Below are 19315 nucleotides of genomic sequence, written 5' to 3' on the forward strand. Positions count from 1 at the left end.
CTGTGCATGCATTCTTGAAAAGCAATATGTAAAGGGGAAAAGTATTAAGACTAAACTGACGTTCCCCTCCCCCCCCATGATTTAAATAATAATTTAATGATTTTGGAGATGTTTCCAGAACAACCACAACAAAACCTCACCCCATTATATCAAAATCACATTGACAATGTGAATGTCCATATTAAGGATCATTCTGCTTTTATCAATGCACACATTTTAAAAATTTAATTCTCTTATATAACCTTAATATAAAATTTAATTAACCTTAATATAAAAATTAATTAAAAGATACTTACTAAAAGTACACACATGCTAAACTACACATGATGAATAATTGCCATTAGTTGGGAGTGAATGTTTGTCACTTATTGGAGTTTGGCAACACTGAGTCACTTATTTGGGCTTGGCAACAAACATAGTCTTGAAATGTAGAGATAACCTGGGTGGGGGCTGGGTAGAATGAAATGTGGTTTCTCAAGCAGACTATTTGCTAAGTACTAGAAGCCTTTAGGCCTCAGTCAGGTGACCTGGGGAGGGAAAAACAAAACTCCAGAAATCCCCCTAACACCCCACAGGCCAAAAAAGGGAATGTTAACAAAACAACCAATCAATTTAAAAGATTATATGAGGAAGGGTAGTATTGTGGTTTTCTCCGTTTTCAGCTATATAACCTAGCTTTGGCTTCTGTACGGCAGCCTCCTCTCTCTGGACTTCCCAGCGACAGGACCACCCACTTCTCGAAAGATTCAATAAAACTTCCTGCTTTCACCTTGAGACATCTCGGAGTAGTCAGTTTGGGGTAGGTGGGGTCTCTGTACCCCACACAGTTTTGGGGGCTCATCTGGGATCATGTGACTCAGTGGAGGAAAACCACTCACTTCCTCGGAGGCAGGCGCCCTTGGAGCTCCTTGCTCCAACAGTCTCTGGAGCAAGCAGGACATCTCCCTTCCTCCACTGAGTAAAGTGCCGAAAGAGAAAGTAAAAACAAAGGATCCAAAGCTCAGAATTGAGATCAAACAGTGGAACCAGACAGAAAACCTATGCGCATAGCCTGGTAAGTACTCGGTGGGAGCCTGGGGGTCAATTGGCTGGGTATAGAGACCCGAGAGGAGAGCCTCTCATGCTAAATTAAGGAGTGGACTGCAGACCCCAAGGGAAGGGATCTCCAAGCACAGGTGACTGATGGCAGGTGGGTGACCCCTGCAAGGGCATATTCGAGACACCTTGAGGAGTTTGATGGAAAACCCTTGTTAAATTACAGGGAATGAGCAGTCCAAACCCCGAACTCAGGAGCAAAAGTAAGAGGTACCAGTGATTAACCCCGCAGGAATAAAGTGTAGGATTGGCTTAAAATTACCAAAGTATATTGACTCTGAATACCAGTTCTGTGTGTTTCTATGTGAGGTGTGCATCTCTGTTTTCCTGCGTTAAGTGTATATCTGTATCCCTGATAGTGAACAGAGAATGGGAAGGGAGAGAAAATATTCTACCAGCTCCAATGATAGTGTGAGGAGGTTTCCCTTCTCTTTACACCCTGAGATTCTGGTCAGGTCTCGGGTGTGGAAAAGAGTAACTTTCCCCTCAGACTGAATAGGAGATAACCAACATTTGTCTATGGGACTAATTTGCTAAATGTTCCTGTAGAATTCCAGAAAAGTAATAATTCTATGGATTAGAATTTGTTCTCAATGAAAAAATATATATATATATGTATACATACACACACACACACACACACACACACACATATATATATATATATATATATATTAATAAGGCATTGAGAATCATGCAGAAGAAGAAAGAGTCCCCCTCTCAGTTTCTAGAGAGATTAAAAGAGGGAATTGGAAAGTACTCTGGGCTGGACCCAGATGAACCAGAAACTGAAAGCATTTTGAAACTATATTTTGTATCTAACTCATGGTCAGACATTAGTAAGGAGTTGCAAAAATTAGAGAAATGGAATCGCAGACCCTTGGGGAGCTGTTAGAGGAGGCCACAAAGGTATATGTGAAAAGAAATAAGGACAGGGAAAGACTGAAGAAGGGAGACAGGAAGGAACACCAGAGGATCAGGATGTTAATTCAAACCATACAAGAGACAAGCTTTACCGCAGTAGGAGGGCATGGTGAAGGATGGAGCTCTGGGGGACTGAATTGGGGAGTTCAGTGAAGTAGAAAGGGGTCCACTATAGGGCAAAGAAATAGGGGCCCTGGCACACTTACCTGCTGGACTTACGGGAAGACAAGACACCTAGCTAGGGACTGTCCCCAGAGAAAAGGGAATTGACAGATTTGGAACCTAAAGACCTGCAGGAGTCTCCCTTACAGATAGGAAGTTGGTTTATAGAGGAGTGAATGGGAAAAGATTGAATGAGTATGCAATAATTGATGGAGAAACTAGTTCTCTGAGTCAAGCCGGCAGTCTCCTCAAAACTTGGTCGGCACAAATTTGCAAGCTACATGCCTTGAATCAAGCATTGAAGTTGCTTAAAGGAAAGGAGGGGTAGTTCTATACAGATTCCAAATATACATGTGGGGGGTGGCATATATATTCAGTAAAATATGGGAAGAGATGGGGATGGTCAACAGTAAAGGGAAGGAATTAGTACATATGACCCTATTAACTGAGGTATTGCAGAATATCACTTAAAACTATCGCTATCTTCCATGTAAAGGGACACCAATTAGGAAACACTTTTGACACTCGAGGCAATTGCCTCACTGATGAGGAAGCTAGGAGAGCTGGAGTCAAGCGAAACTCTACTGAAGAAATGTTGGTTCTAATCCTTGCCCTGCCTCCCAGTCCACCTCCCCCATCCTTTACCAGGGAGGAGAAATTGAAGGCCCAAGATTTGGGTGCCCAAGAGGATGACACAGGTCACTGGTTCCTCCCAGATGGCAGAGGTACTGACCAAAGCAGGTATGAGACAAATTCTATGCTACTTACATCAAGGTAGTCATTGGGATGTCCAGAACATGTGTGATACTGTGTTCACTAAGTTTGTCACTCCTGGAGTATATACTCTAGCCCAGCAGTTGGTAGAGGGTTGCCTTGTTTGTCGAAGGACTAACAAGACTGCCCTGCGTCAGACCCAGGCTGGAAGAAGGCCTCCAGGATTAAGGCCGTTCCAGATCATACAGGTGGACTTCACCGAGCTACCACCCATGGGCTGCCTTAAATACCTGTTGGTCATAGTGGACCATATGATCTCATGGGTTGAGGCCTTTCCTTTGTCACAGGCTACTGCCCCAACGGTGGACAGGACTTTATTGGAAACACAATCCCCAGGTATGGTGGAACATGTGGCCTCAGACTAGGGCACGAATTTTATAGCTTTACTTGGGATTAGGACATTCCTACCCGGGTGGGATGCAAAAAGATATAGACCTCATACTTGATACCAAAGACCTGTCTATTAGAAAATATGTGTTAAGCCTTACTAAGCATTTACATGAATTACAATATAAAGGACTCATTGCTCAGACCCTCCTTTAGGATTTGCTGTGCACAAGTACCAGCCTGGAGACTGGATCCTAATCCAAGTTTGGAAAGAGGAGAAGCTGACTTCATCCTGGGACAGACCCTTTCAAGTGCTCCTGGCTTCAGACACAGCAGTGAGGACTCAAGTACATGACTGGACCCATCATACTCAGGTAAAAAGACCAGTTCCTCCTCTTGATGAATGGACAATAGACTCTGAATCAACAGATGAGCTTAGGATTCATCTGAGACAGACGAAAAGAAAGGACTGATGAACGTTGCATGAAGGATTATTGTATGTATACTCATTTGGGGATCTATAATTGAAATTGTCTTGTTTGAGGTGTTAGATAAAATCTTTTGTTGGATAACCCTTCTACACCAAATACTACAGACCCCTAGCGTCACTCTCTGTGATCTGAGTGGACCATGGAGACAGTGTCAATCTGGTTCTGAGTTTTGCTGACATCCTACCGCTGATCTACCCTAGACTGGTTCCTAGAGCCCCATGGGAGGAAAATACATTTCAGACTTTAATGCAAACTGTAGCCAGCACCTTCAACTTGACTATCTGTTGGATTTGTGGGGGTCCTGAGAGGTGAGCTTTTTCCTCCCAGAACAAATGGAGGGACAGTTAAGTATTCCATTGTATGATGATTTAAGCCAATCTAAAAGAAGTATAGATACTTCCATCACCCAATCTGGAGATGCTAATGGGTGGGGCCATGAGTCTTCATAGCCACCTGAGAGAATCATTAAAACCTATGGGCTGACAACCTGGGCCCAAGATGGGAGTTGGGGATATAGGACCCCTATAAACATGCTAAACAGGATAATTGGGCTCCAGGCAAAAGTAGAAATTATTACTAATCAGACGGCCAGAGCTCTTGATCTGCTGGCCGACCAAGCCACCCAAACCCGAGAAGCTATATTACAGCACAGGCTAGTATTGGATTATCTCCCATCCGAGGAAGGGGGAAGTATGTGGAAAATTGAACTCATCAAATTGTTGCATGAGAATAGACAACAATGGGGCTGTGGTGAAAGAAATTACTCAGGACATTCAGAAACTAGCACACATCCCAGTGTAGACCTGGCAATCTCCTCTTAATATGTCTTGGTGGTCCTGGTTTGGAGGAAGCTGGTGGAGACAATCTTTATGGTTCCTACTCATAGCCATTAGTGAGGTTATACTGGTACCTGTGTGTTTACCATGTATGATCAAATTGATCACAGGTATAGTGCATAATACAGTATCCAAGCTAGTCAGTCTAGAAATGAGAACAGAAGAAGTCTGACTAATGGTTCTGAAAAGACAAGGATGAGAACCAGTAGCCATCCTCAAAAGGGATGAGCCCAAGGGAGTGGATTAGAAGAACAATGTGATGAAATGCTACAGTTGTTGGAGGATAAGGAGAGTGAAAGGATGTTAAATGAAATGAATGAGAAACCACAGTAAATAAAGAGGAGGGATTGTGTAGAATGAAATGTGGTTTCTCAAGTAGACTATTTGCTAAAGTACTAGAAGCCTTAAGGCCACAATCAGGTGACCTGGGGAGGGAAAAAATGAAACTCTGGAAATCCCCCTGATACCCTACAGGCCAAATAAGGGAATGTTAACAAAACAGCCAATCAGTTAAAAAGATTACATGAGGAAGGGGAGGATTGTGGTTTTCATGGTTTTCTGCTATATAACTCAGCTTTGGCTTCTGTACAGCAGCCTCCTCTCTCTGGACTTCCCAGTGACAGGACCACCCACTTCTCGAAAGAATCAATAAAACTTCCTGCTTTCACCTTGAGACATCTCCGAGTAGTAAATTTGGAGTAGGTATGGTCTCTGTACCCCACACAGGGTAGGGGGGGTGGCAAAAGTATAGGGGACTGGGATCTTTCCCAAGCTTTCCCTCATAGCCCCTTAGCATGGGTTCTAGTCCTGATTCTACAACTAGTTACCTGTGTGATCTTGGGCACTTCCCCACTCTTGCCTTTGATGAGGTTATTAGGATTATGTTCAGGGGCCTCCAAAACACAATTATAATTCATATATACAAAAGCTAAAAAGAACCCATTTTTTTTTTATTAAGTTATGCTTTGTGGTAGCAGAATGTGGTACAGCTAAAAATTTTGTTAAGGAGAGACCTAGGTTCCCTACCACCATGTAGGCTTGTAACGATTCAGAATTGTTTGATGAATATTTCAGTCGTTCACTTCTGCTACTAGATGGTGATGATTCTGAGCACATGAGGATTTGGACTCCTAGGGTCACAGATAAGTTGGAGAGAGCAATGGGAGAATGACTCTGGTTGTTTAGAACTACATGACCCTCAACCTGTTTTCTCATCTATCAGATGAGGAGGTTGGACTATAACTTTTAAGCTTTCTTCTCTCGCTATGATTCTGTGTTCCTAGGATCATAGCAGATTAATGAATTGTCATATTGAATGACCTAGAAGGCTAATGAAAGTCTAAGTCATGAAAGACTAAGATGCAGAAAGACAATGTAGTATTAATGGAAAGAGTTCGGAATATAGAATAAAAGGATTTGGGTTTGAATCCCAGCCCTGCCACTTACTGTTGGTGTGACCTTGGGTAAGTTACTTAACCTCTATGAGCCTCGATTTCCTTGTCTGTAAAATGGGGGTGGTGAATAGGGGACTGACCTTTAAGATCTCTTCTGCTTCCAAATCTAAGATCCTGTGAGAGGTAAGTTTTAATTAAGTGAAGAGACAGTAAGCAGTGTTAAACAGTGGATAATCTAGGGAGGCATGCAAGAATATTGGGTCAAAGAGAAAGGGCTTATTTTCTGTTTACAATGATTTCTATTTTCTTCTACCCTCCTAACACTTTTCCTTGGTAATGGGAATTAGCTGTTACTCTTTAGGGTTAGACAACAAAAATAAGGGCATCTAATATAGCTTTTTGTCTGTCATCCTCAAATGACTGCATAGAACAATTCTGTGCACAGATAGGGAAAAGACAACTATGGAAGTTCTTCTACTGCATTCCCCAACTTTCCTGTGGCCTCTAGAGTCCAAATGTTTATGTGCTCAAAATTATCACTAGGTACCTACCAGACTAGGCAGCTAGGTGGCGCACTGGATAGACTGCTGGGCTTGGAGTCAGGAAGACTCATCTTCCTGAGTTCAAATTTGGCCTCAGACACTTATTAGCTGTGTGATCCTGGGCAAGTCACTTAACTCTATTTGCCTCAGTTTCCTCATCTGTCAAATGAACTAGAGAAGGAAATGGCAAACCATTTCAGTACCTTTGCCAAATAAACCCCAAATGGGGTAAGGAAGAGTTGGACATACTTGAAACAAATGAACAACAATAGTAGAATCAAAAAGATTCACCGTACAATTAGGATTCATTACAAATCGACATGGTGGAGTTGGTGGCAGGGAACCTAGGTCTCCCCAAAATTTTCAGCAGGACCACATTCTGCTACCATAGGCAGAACTTCATACAAAAAAAAAGAGTTCTTTTTAGCTTTTGTAGATATGGGACATGGGTTGCAATTATGTTTTGGAGACTCCTGAACCTAATGCTAACAACCTCATTAAAGACAGGGGTGGAAAAGTGAAAAGAAAAGTACCTAATTTTCTAACCTTCCAAACTCTAAAAAAAAAATTAGTGTCCTTCAATTCTCTTTCTATTTCATATTCTTATTTTTAAAAGTCTCTATAGTCTTTTTTTTTTTAATCATTTCTACTTCCTTGAAGGTGTTGAGGAAATTCTCTCCCCTTGTGATGAGATCATCTGAACCTTTCTGGGAATGGTGAAAAAATAGGCCCCTCCACCCTAGGTAAATGGCCTGCCTGGTCAATGAGATAATGAGATTCAAATAGGCTGGTCAATGAAATACAGAAAATAACTTGGACTCCTCCACCCTGGGCAAATGGGCTGAACAACTGAATAATGGTGTGCCTAGATATGAAAAAAAACTCGAGTTACCACCCTCTTTCTGCTGGTTACCTCACATTTCTGTCCCAGATTACCTCCTCACCCTGCCCTTGGCAGGTTTTCTGCTATAAGAGAATCCCTAGCTTCTCTTGGCTAGGGTGTGGTCTCCCTTTAGGGACATCTCCCTTAGGGAAGTTGCCTTTCTTAGGTGGTTGCCACCCCTAAGGGCTGGTGACTTCCTTTAAGGGGTAGTGACCTCCCTTAAGGGGGTGGCAACCTCCCTTAAGGAGGAGCCACTTGGTGTGTTATCTGGAATAAATGCCTTTACTTGATTTGGAAACAATCTGAGCAAATTCTTTTGAGATGACACCAAGACACACACATACCTTGCCCCTTCTACTTCCTTCCTAACCATGGCACCCTTTTGTATAGACTTGTAGGAAGAAAACAAAGGGACGGTAGGTGACTCAGTGAATAAAATTCTAATCCTAAAGTCAGGAAGAACTGGGTTCAAATCTGGCCTTAGACTCTAGCTGTGTGACCCTGGGCAAGTCACTTAACCCTGTTTGCCTCTCTTCATCTAGAAAGTGAGCTAGAGAAAGAAATGGCAAAGCACTCTAGTATCTTTGCCAAGAAAACCTCAAAAAGGGTCACAAAGAATATGATTGAAATGAACAATAACAACAAGTAAACAAAACATTACAAGTCCCAAAGTAAGATGAATTTCTAAATCTAGGGACAAGATGAGGAAAAGGACAAACTGCTGACATGAAGAAGTGCTATCCTGAATGATTACAACGAATGAAGATCCATGCATGATGGATGGAATTAGCTGTCCCCAGCAAACTTTTTCATAAGCAACAATTTCACAGTATGATCTGGAGACTGATATGCTGATATGCTGAAGCTCCCTCTATATATATCATCAGGAAGCAGCCAATGTAAAGTGTAATTGATGAAAAATAGTCTTGGGAATTATAACATGAAATTTTTTAAGGACTTTTAACAAGCCAGGCTTAAAAAATTTGAAAGCTGGTACTTAAGGATTTTAGTGGCTAGAAACATTGTTAATTGGAAAAAAGCAGGAAGTTTTTTTAGAGGACAAAATAGAGTGAAATGTGAATTAAGTGGTAGTTGATAATACTGTAACAAAATTTAACTAAGATTACTTAAAATTATAACTAGATGCTCTTATTTCTTTAATTACTGCTCCATAGTACATATGAACTCAAATTTGCTGAGTTAGAGGCTTACATGTTTTCTTACTAAGGAAGGCAGCTGGGTGTAGTGGAAAGTCCACTGGTGACACCTGAATTCAAATCTGACTTCTGACATAAGTAGTGCAACCATGGACATGGAGCCTCAGATGCTTCATCTGTAAAATGGGTATGGTAACACTCCGTAGTGTCTCCCTTGGGATTATTGTGAGAATCAAATGAGACAACATATATAAAGAACTTTGCAAACCTTGAAGCACTGTATCAATTATGTTTTGTAAAATAAGTGTAATTATGAAACTTCATCATGTTGCTCTGTCATATCACTGTTATCCATCCCTTGAGAAAGCCTAATTGACTAACTTATATTTAAAAATGAGTGCGTCTGTTCAAGCTGTGGCAGCTGCCCAAACTATAGGCATCATGCCTAGGTATGACTAACTAGCTAGAGAGCATTCTTTACAAATTTGGCCCTATTAAGGGATGGAAAACTTCACACCCAGTAACTAGACACCAGGAAAGTAGTGCCCTTGATAAAGAACACAAATATCTAGTCACAAGAAAGATATATCCCTCATTGCAAATTAATTAATTGCTTTCTGGCACTACTCAGTCTCATGGGAACGACAGCAACAGAAGCAAGCTACCTCAATGCCACATCCTCCCTAGATGGGCTGAATGTCAAAGTTCTGTGCCTGCAGAGCTGACAGACCTGACTGTGAATGTGCCAGCTTGAAAGAGTGTGCGTTCTTGAGATAGGTCCATGTCCTCATCACCAGCCTAAACCTGAATGTTACAATTTGTCTATTCCTATGCTCACATAGATGCATGCATGTGCACATAGGTGTGTGTATAAAATGTTCCACACTCAACACACATATTGGCCATTCTTTGAATAAAAACCATTAAAAAGCCTAAGTCTTACAAAGATAAAGCTTTAGCTTTCTCTTTTCTAAGCTGTGTTTGCATGTTTCCCTTGACATAAGAACACGGGAAGCCTTTTTCAAACCTTCTTAATTCTAGTGTCTTCCCTCTTTTAATTATTTTCTATTTTTCTTGTATATAGCCTGTTTGTACATATTTGTTTGTCATCTCCCCCTTTAGATTATAAAGTCCTTAAAGGGAGAGGTTGGCTTTTTGCCTCTCTTTGTACTCCAAGGGCTTAGAATAGTCTCTGGCCCTTAATAAATGTTTATTTGTCGTTGTTGTTGTTTTTAAATTTTTATTTTGCTTTTTGGAGGGGGAAGGCAGGGCAGTTGGGGTTAAGTGACTTGCCCAAGGTCACACAGCTAGTATGTGTTAAGTGTCAGAGGTTGGATTTGAACTCAGGTCCTCCTGACTCCAAGGTCAGTGCTCTATTCACTGTGCCACCTTGCGGTCCCAATAAATGTTTATTGACTGACAGACAATATTATATTGATTTTTCATACCTATGACCTATTAGGCCTAAAATTCTGCCTCTCATTCTGGTACCAAGCCATACTTTGTGGATGTTCTTCCTAAAAATTGACCTTAAGCTAGAATGGTTTCTCCCTATACCCAAACAGCCTGGTTCCTCTTAATGGAGAATTTATTAATTTAACAGAACTATTGTCTATGTTATTTTTCAGCCTATACCATTGCCTACTGTAATGAGTTGTATAAGTTTATTACCTGCTGTGTAAAGTAATATAATACTGGTATTTGTCCTCAACTTAATTTTCTCATGCTTCAAAAGGTATAATTTAATCCTAGTATCCTGAGATTTGGGAACAAGTTCATTCTTACTCTATCAAGCCCTGACTGATAACCAATCAGGGGAAAGGGAGCAGAGATAAGAATGCATTGCTATTACAATATACCTATATGTGAAAGGTACAGGTTCTCTTAGTGCTAAGATTACCTAATTATCTATGGTTTGGAAGTAATCCATTTAAAAAAAAAATGTCTTCTGGCCATTATATTCATTAAAAGGAGGCTGGCCATACTCTGTAGGCCTTCTTGTACCCATGGGAAAAGTCTCCTCTATCCATTAGACCAATGTTTGCCTAACAAAATAAGTTTGTATCTATTAAGAACATCTATGTTAGCAATCAATAAATAATTTTGAGAACCTGCTATGCTATTTTAGTATAAAGATTCCCCCACACACACACACAGGCTTTTTAATACAGTTAATTTTATCACTGCAGATTATGGAACCCAATGATTTCCTGGTTTCTGAGGTCATTTCTTTTCCCAAACCCCCCTGTCACTGTCAAGGGCACTATCAAACTTCCAGTCCCCCAAGCCTGCATACTTGATGTCATCTCTGACTCCTGACTCCACATACCCCACATATCCAATCTGTTGACAAGTCTTATTTCAACCTTCACTACACCTCTCTGTACATAAGTCCTGTTCTCTCCAGCCACACACCCACCACCTTGGTAGGCTCTCATCCCCTCACACCTGGACTACTACAATGGCCTTCTGGTCAGCCTCCCTGCCTCAGGCATCACCCCCATCTTAATGTGTCCTTCGCTCAGCTGTCAAAGTGATTTTCCTAAAGAGCAAGTCAGACTACATCACCCCCTATCCCAATCAGTAGACTCCAGTGGCTAATAATGGAGTCATCTCAAAAATGCCCTATTTGGTATCTGAGACTTTCACCACCTGGCCCTTCCTACCTTTCAAGCCTTTTTAGACTTTACTTCTTCCACATCCCTCACCATCTAGTAGCACCAGCTTCCTTGCTGCTCCTCCCCCTTATAATTTCCTCTCCCAACTAGGTACCCTTCTCATCAGCCATCTTCCATGCTAGTAATGTTCTCACTCCCACCTCCACCTAGGCCCTTGGCTTCTTTAGGTCCTGCAGCTCTCGGTTCCTCAGTGCTCTTCTGCAAGAGAGCTTTTCTGTTGTTCCTACCCCACCTGGTGCCTGCCCTCTGAGGCCATTTCCATCAACTTTGTCTCTATCTTATATGTATTTATTTATTTATTGGCATCTTATCTTCCCCATTAGAATGGAAACTGTTTAAAGGTTTGTAGAACAAGTTTTACAACTAATCATAAAATTCTGATCTTAGCTAACAGTCTCCTTGGGCCTGGATGGCACATTTATCCTTTATATTCCTTAGTGCTTAGCCGCTAGGTGGTGCAGTGGGGAGAATGCTGCACCTGCGGTTCAAATCCAGTCTCAGTCACTTAATAACTGTGTGGTGGTGAAGTAATTTAACCTCTGTCTTCTCCATTTCCTTATCTAGAAAGGGGGAGAGGGTAATAATTGCAGTTGCTCCTTTGGGTTGTAGTGAGGATAAAATGAAATGAAATTTGTAAGGCACTTTGCAAATCTTGAAACACTTTGTCAATGCTAATTATTATTATTCCTGGCATAGAGTAAGTACTTGATAAATGCTTGTTGAATGACTGACTGGTGGATTAGTGAAGGCTCACCTATGCAGTGGTAGCATAGCAGCCAGAAGTACTATAAGAACTCACTGTTGTAATCAGTCATTTGGGGGAGAAAGGAATGAGGGCAGCACTGGAGGGACAGAGAAGCCAAGAGGAGTGATAGAGACAACAGCATATTAACTACTATTTTATATTATGCACACTATGATCCCTTCCAATAAATACTATGTGCAATTTAGAGTTAATCACACAATTTCTTCTTGGCATTCTGTTGTCGCATGCTTTAAGCAAAATGAAATGTCTTCAGCTTTTTCTTATGACTCAGCAAATGCTACCCAAAAGTAATTCTGGCTGGCACAACAGGACTGGCATTTTCTGTCTTGAGGAATATGAAAGATATAAATCTCACTCACCATGGGAGCTCTTTCTCTTGTCGAGTCTTGGTGTGAAAATGAAAGTAGACCAGCACATTTAGATTTGCAGCAAGACTCCTGTTTTTGTCTTTTTAACCTTGAAGAAAGTTTTTCTGCTTTTATAAAACAGAAGAAAATATAGTAAGTAGATATAAGAACTCAATTCTTCTTTACCTTCCATAATGGAAAGAGGAATAACACCACTGAACAAAGTCTGTAACTAATCATAAAATTTTTATCTTAGTTAAGGCAATCACATTAGACCAATTTCCTTCAAATCTCAGCTCAAGCTGATCTACAGGAGCCCTTTCCTAATTCCCCCAGACACTAGGGCTTCCCTGCCCCACCCCCACCAAATTGCCTTATATTTATTTTGTTTATATTTTATATACACTCACATGTGGTCATGACTCTCCCTTAATAGAATGTAAGCTCCTTGAGGGAAGGGACTGTTTCATTTTTGTCTTCGTGTCCCAGAGACAGTTGTTCCCTTTGGTCTCCTAGGCACTTAATACAAGCTTGATTATTGACTGACTGATATCAATTCAGATTAATTAGGTAAAGGCTATTCAAAATCAGTGGTCAGCCTATGCTATGGAATGCATGTAAAGAAATGCAGGTGAATTACTTTCAAGTGCACATAGAAAGTGATAGCTAACAACATGCAGTCGGGTCCTCTCGGTCCTGTGTTGTTGCTCATCCTTTGTTTTCAGAGACCAAAGTCATCACAAGTGAGTGATGTCTTGAGATTTGCCCATGTGAGGTAGAGCTGCACAAAGTCCTCAGTCTCACTCTCTTTTCCAGGGTCATGAAAGTCCAGTGGCAGGACAAAAGTCAGGACAACTGGCAATGGCCCAGGATGCAGTGGATGACCTTGGCATCTGTGAGGTCTGACTAAGCTTTAAGCACTCTGCAATGCAGCCCCCTTCATGGTGGTTGGAACAAACTGTTCTTATCTGCCCATTACACCTGGCAGGCGGGGGCGGGGGGAGTCTTCACATGTTTGGAGTAGACATCCCCTTAACTCACTGACAGGTTTGGAGTCTGTCACTTATCCTCAGCCTGGTATAGTTGGTTTGTTGACAGGTTACCTGGGTATGGCTGTTGCACCACATGCTATAGTTTCTTGGAGTCACAGATGAGAGTTGGGTGAAGGTGGACACAAAAGGTGAATGACCAATCCTCAAAAGGGCTTAGCAAGCACTCACACCAAAGTTGCCGCTCCTTCCTGAATACCCCATATACATAAAGACACACATACATATTGTGTGTGTGTATGTTTTGCCACAAATATTTTGTCACTAAATTCATAGAGTTTGTTCAATTATATATAGATATGGATTTATATCCATATAGATATGGATGTATATTTGTATTCTATATTTATAGATATGGATTTATATTTGGCTCATAAATCAGAAGATTTAGCTGCATCTAGCAAATGTCACTTAACCTCTCTCAGCCTCAGTTTCCTCGTTGGTAAAAGGGGGGGGCACCACGCTATTGAACTTTATAACCTATAAAGTCCCTCATACATGTACCTCTAAATTTATGATTCTACTAAATTTTGGTTTGCTTTATCATAATTATCATTTTCTTTCACTTATTGTTTTTATGATTTGTTTTTTCACACACTCCTTATTTAGGATTTCATTATTATGTTCTCGTAGGCACCTAGTAGGAACAATGAAAAGATTGTTGATCCTGTCAGGAAGAACTGAGTTCAAATTTAACCTCAGATACTTACACTAGCATATAGGGCTTAACAAATTGGTTGTTTTCTTTTTTCCTTCCTTCCTTTGCTCTCTCCTTCCTTCCCTTACTCCTTCCTCCAGCCAGCAAGTCTAAAATAATGGCATCTGAATCCTTTTTTTTCTGTAGAGTTTAACATATTTTCCTCACTAAACCTTTCAGACATACTCACCAGGAGCTTATTTGAGTGTAAAGCTCAAAAGTAAACTCCCCCTTTCTTCTCTAACTCACTCTCAGTTAAGAATGCTAATTGGTGAACTAGTCCAGTGCAGAGCCCAGACTGCTTCTGTATGGAAAGATAATGAGCAGTACCACATACTTTCTCTCTTCCTCTAAGACCCGATTAGCCTATAGTGAAGTAACTACAATAGCAAGGCAAGAGAAGAGGCAGTCCAAAGTAGTGAGGGTGGTGTTTTCTACACAAAATGAAAAATGAGATTGTTTTCAAATGTCCATGCACTTATAGGGATTCAAAGCTAGGAAGGACCTTGGAGGCTCATTCAATCCTTTTTACAGATGAGGAAACTTCGGCCCCAAAAGATTAAATGATTTTTTTAAAAATCCCGAAGGGCTTAAAACGATACATGTTTGATATAGTTAACCCACAAGTTTTAAGAAAAAAAATGCCTCACAAAAACATCTATGCTTAAAACTCACACATATGCATCCAACAATTTAAAGTTGTTTCTTTACTTTAAGAAAATAAGTTCCAAAGCTTTGTAATTTTTATCTATTATGAACTTTAAAAAAAAAATCTAGCTATTAGTGGTGACCATATTCATCTGGGAAGCATCTCCAAACAAATCTTCAATCAATCAACAAGGATTTATTAAGCACTTACTACTAGCACTTAACTCTGGGTTAAGTAGTGGGGCATACAATGGAAGGAACAGCACCTGTCCTCAAGGAGCTTACATGCTAACACAGGAAGCAACATATTCCAATTGGTTTTTGTGTGTGTGAAATATTTCAGGGATCAGAGTACAATTATTAGGATTTCATTTTAAAATATAACACTAATCCAATATGAACTAATGAGCTGGAAGGTTAACCAAATGTGGAAATGCTCATTTCCAAAAATAAGCAAGAGCTTTTCCACAACTAAATATAAGAAACACCTTATATTTATATTATAATTATATTATAAAAATAAGAAACAAACTATATTAACATTTTAAAGAGTGTAAGCTTTGCTTCCCTAAGCCAGGGGTTCTTAAGCTGGGCTTCACAGATCCTCAAGGGATCTCTAGAAAAATTTCAGTCTGTGAACTTGCATAGGAAAAATTATTTTCAGTAATCTTTAATTGAAATTTACATTTTCTTCAATTATGAATGTAGGCAGGAAATCATTATTTTGAGACAGTGTTCATAGGTTTCACCAGACTGCCAAATGGATCCATGACACAAACAAAAAGGTTAAGAATGCCTGTCCTGAACAAAGATACACAGAAACACAGATATACAAGTCTTTTTATATACACATGTGTTTTTATGTGTACACATACATATATAGGTATATACATATATCTGTATCAATGTATGTACATGTATATGGTTATATGGGTGTACATACCCATGTGTATATACATATACATGTCTTTGTATATACGTGTATGTATATGATATATACCTATTTATATATACTATATATAAAACTCTGTAAGAAAAAAACAACCTACCAGTAACTTTATTGTGACAAATCTCTCTAGTTTCATTTCCACTGTAAGACTTCAACAGCTTCTTCATCTTTTCATCCTCTGCTCTATCCAGGGCACTCTTTTGATCCCTGTCCTTCTGATTAGGGTTTGCACCATGTTGCAGCAGGATCTCAGCAGCCTAGAAAGGGTTGTTAAGGTTGTCATCTTCATACACACATTTAGTAATAACTGCTATCATCATGTCCAAAACTAGGTTTTGGAATTCTGTTCAGTAAAACATTTGCCTGCATTTTGATGCCTAGAATGATAACTCCAAACAATCATTTTCTTTAACAGGGTTTGTTTCTCTAAAACAACTAAAGAGAAAAGACTTGAAAACATTGCAATTGTTGCTCTAACTGCATTAAAATGACCTGTGGCAAATAACAAGAGTTACATTGCACAGACTTGAATATTTGGTCACTTGAGAAGTTTGAAAAGTTATACAAACATTAGCTCTTAGGAGTAAGTATTACATTCCAATATTAGCACAAAGCAGCTACTTTCTTGGTAAAATTAGTATAATTTTAGAACTGTCACAGCTGTGCAGTCTACGTCCTCAAAGATCTCTCCTTTCACCTATATTTTCCCTTCCCCCTCATCTTAACATGGCCTGAAATTTCTAACATCAGTCACTCTGGGATAGACAGCAAAGATGAGTGGGTTTGACAACAAAAAATAATATCTAGAAGGTCCATTGAAACTTTAGGCAGAAGTGGTCAAGCAGGTAAAAATTGCCTTTCCTTTCTAGCACCCTCTCTTTGTACCTTCTCCTTCAGGCTTTCCACATATCTCCTACAAATACCTGATTTCCCAAATTATTCCATACTAGTGTTACCTTCATTTCTAACCTCACTGGGTAGCACTCCATACAAACAATTTATTCCATTTCTTTCCTTTTTACCAAAGGGTATCTATTCTATAGGCTTTAGCTGGCTGTCAACTAGCTACATACTGGAAACCAATCAGATGTTTTGATAATTGATAAAGTACTAATGGCTAAAGAGGGATGAATGCACCTCTCTGTAATGTTTACTGTCAGCACTTGACAGGTTTACATTTCTAAGTTCGGTCCTCAATTATTAACAGTTCTGTCATGTGCCTGCAGTTAGGGTGTATTTCTACCAGTAGCACATTGAATGATACCCTATTTATGGTCCTGTGGTCTGAACAGTGAAACCACAATTTCCTGTAGGCATTGTTAGCTGAGAGAAAGATTAATGTGTTTCTCTGCCAAATGAATTGTCTACTCAATATGCTACCCTTAAAAAAAAAAACTTAAAATGAAACTTTTTCTTAAAGTTGCTAAATATTAGTAGCACTAAAGAATACTTTTACTCATGAACACCTGATGTACAAATAATCAGAACACACAATGTCAGAGTTGGAGTTTAAGAACCCCCATGGGGTCATTGCTATTTATTCCCAAATCCAGGACATTTAGGAATTAACTAATTTGAGAAGTTCCATATCTTATGAAGATGTGAAAGTTAAGATACTCCTGACTGAGAGTGCCTATTTCCATTCCCCTACCATGAAAAATAAAAATAACAAAGACTACTAAGCAGGAAATTTGTTTCTTGAAAACCCTACATGTAACTGAAAATATATTTCTTAGAGAAGCTATTATAAATGATTGTTAATTTGAAACAATGTTTTTTTTTCAGTTGTATTATGGACGAATTAAGTTTTTGTGGGTTAGTCTAGAAACTTTACTTCTCAAAAGAGAAATCGTCTTTTGATTGTGGAGTGTCACAGGATCCATGCTACTGATGTAAAAATACAATAGATAAATATCATCTTTCCCTTTATAATTGTGCCCATAAATGGAGAGATAGGGAAAGTCATGATGAGAGAAGGCAGAAGGAGCTACAAATTATTTACTTATTTAGATTAATCTGCTTTTAAGGGGGAAAAGACAGTTTAAAGCTGCTATGTAGTTAAAAAAGCCACCAACAGATAAGGAAAGTCATCTGTAAGGGCTTTTGATGCCAAATCACCAAAAAATTTTCCACAGTGATTTTGATTCAAAGTATAGAGATTCAGGATAAGAAGTATTCTTATCATTCTATTCATTTCACAACTTCTCAGAGACCTATAAATTTTAGAAGAATACTTCTGGAACTAATAACATTATCCAAAGAGTAAATCTTTACTGGCAAATGGTGATGGAGACGTTTTATTATTATTATTTTTTAGTTTACATCATTCATTTCCACAAGATTTTGAGTTACAAATTTTCTCTCCATTTTCCCCCTACCCACCACCCCAAAACAGTGATCCCACTGAATATCCCCTCCCCCAATCTGCTCTCTCCCATATCTTTCCCCATTCCCCCTCCAACTTTCTAGTAGAGCACGGTGGATCTCTATGCCCCAGTGCCCTGTATATCTTATTTCCCAGTTACATGTAAAATAATAATAATATACATATATTTTAAACATTTGATTTTAAACCTTTGAATTCCAGATTCTTTCCCTACCTTCCTCATCACCCACCCTTTGATGGAGATATTTTAAATGGGGAAATCTTTCTGGATCACTCAAATTATGACATACAGGCCATCATAAATTCTGCCTACTTATTAAAATAAGACCTGTTTCTAACCTTTTTCCATTAACACATTATCACAATTTTTGTGTTGAAACAATGGCAAAAAAGCAAGTCTGGACTTTGGGGTAGCTTTCAGTGGTCCTACAAATGAGTGAGGGCCAGGTGATAGCATTTTAAAGAAAAGATAACCACAAAAATTAGTTGTCTAGTCATTCCAACTCTGAAGAAGTTCATGCAAAGAATGATTTTTTTTAAATCAAAGAAATCCAGTGAGATATCTGCTATGCACACAGGATCAAGACAGCTCTTACCATTTCAGTCTATATATTTCTCTCTTCATCATTCTCTTTTTATTCCATTTTCATTTCTTTTATTCCATTATTTTCATTCATTCATTTCATTCCTTTGAATTTCATTCTTCTTTCTCAATACCCTATTTGTTGTTGTTCAGTCATTTTTCAGTCAAGTCTAACTCTTTGTGACCCCATTTGGGGTTTTCTTGGCAAAGATATTAGAATAGTTGACTATTTCCTTCTCCAGCTCATTTTATAGATGAGGAACTGAGGCAAACAGGGTTAAATGACTTTGCCAAGGTCATACAGTTAATAGGTGGGTGAGGACAATTGGAACTCATGAAAATGAGTCTTCTTGACTTCAGGCCGGGCACTCTATCCACTGCACCACCTAGCTGACCATCCAATCTTAGGGGGAAAAAATAGAAAGAAGAGGGAGGGAGTAGATGACAAATAGAAGTCAATAGTGATGAAAAAATGTAGGGTTTGCAAAAGGGGAAAGGAAAGGGAAAGGGTTAAAAAGTATAGGTGGTGAGAGGAGAAAAGGAGAGTACAGATATTGATGCTATCACATGCCCCCTTTTTCCCTGCATCTGTGAGTTCATTATTGTTGGGAAACATCTGGAATGGAA

The 19315-nt window shown here is 39.5% G+C and overlaps 1 protein-coding gene and 1 long non-coding RNA gene across 4 annotated transcripts in view; one reads left to right on the forward strand and one right to left on the reverse strand.

Annotated features, from left to right (window-relative positions):
- The window catches only part of ANKRD31 (ankyrin repeat domain 31), a 149230-nt gene that overhangs the window by 17405 nt on the left and 112510 nt on the right, over nucleotides 1-19315 (reverse strand). The window lies entirely within an intron of this gene.
- On the forward strand, nucleotides 369-9949 carry LOC138158880 (uncharacterized). Of its 3 annotated transcripts, XR_011167760.1 has the most exons (5): nucleotides 369-1054; nucleotides 2830-2922; nucleotides 3499-3656; nucleotides 5201-5311; nucleotides 8123-9949. It is a non-coding gene; the product is annotated as an uncharacterized lncRNA (long non-coding RNA). The 3 variants fall into 3 exon arrangements; XR_011167758.1 differs by lacking the exon at nucleotides 369-1054 and having other exon boundaries at nucleotides 2120-2922; XR_011167759.1 differs by lacking the exon at nucleotides 369-1054 and having other exon boundaries at nucleotides 2120-2922; nucleotides 5204-5311.

The sequence above is a fragment of the Petaurus breviceps genome, unplaced genomic scaffold (genome assembly GCF_028583685.1).
Source record: "Petaurus breviceps papuanus isolate PSGF00001 unplaced genomic scaffold, PetGlider_PUasm1.0 175, whole genome shotgun sequence".
NCBI classification, from domain to species: Eukaryota; Metazoa; Chordata; class Mammalia; order Diprotodontia; family Petauridae; genus Petaurus; species Petaurus breviceps.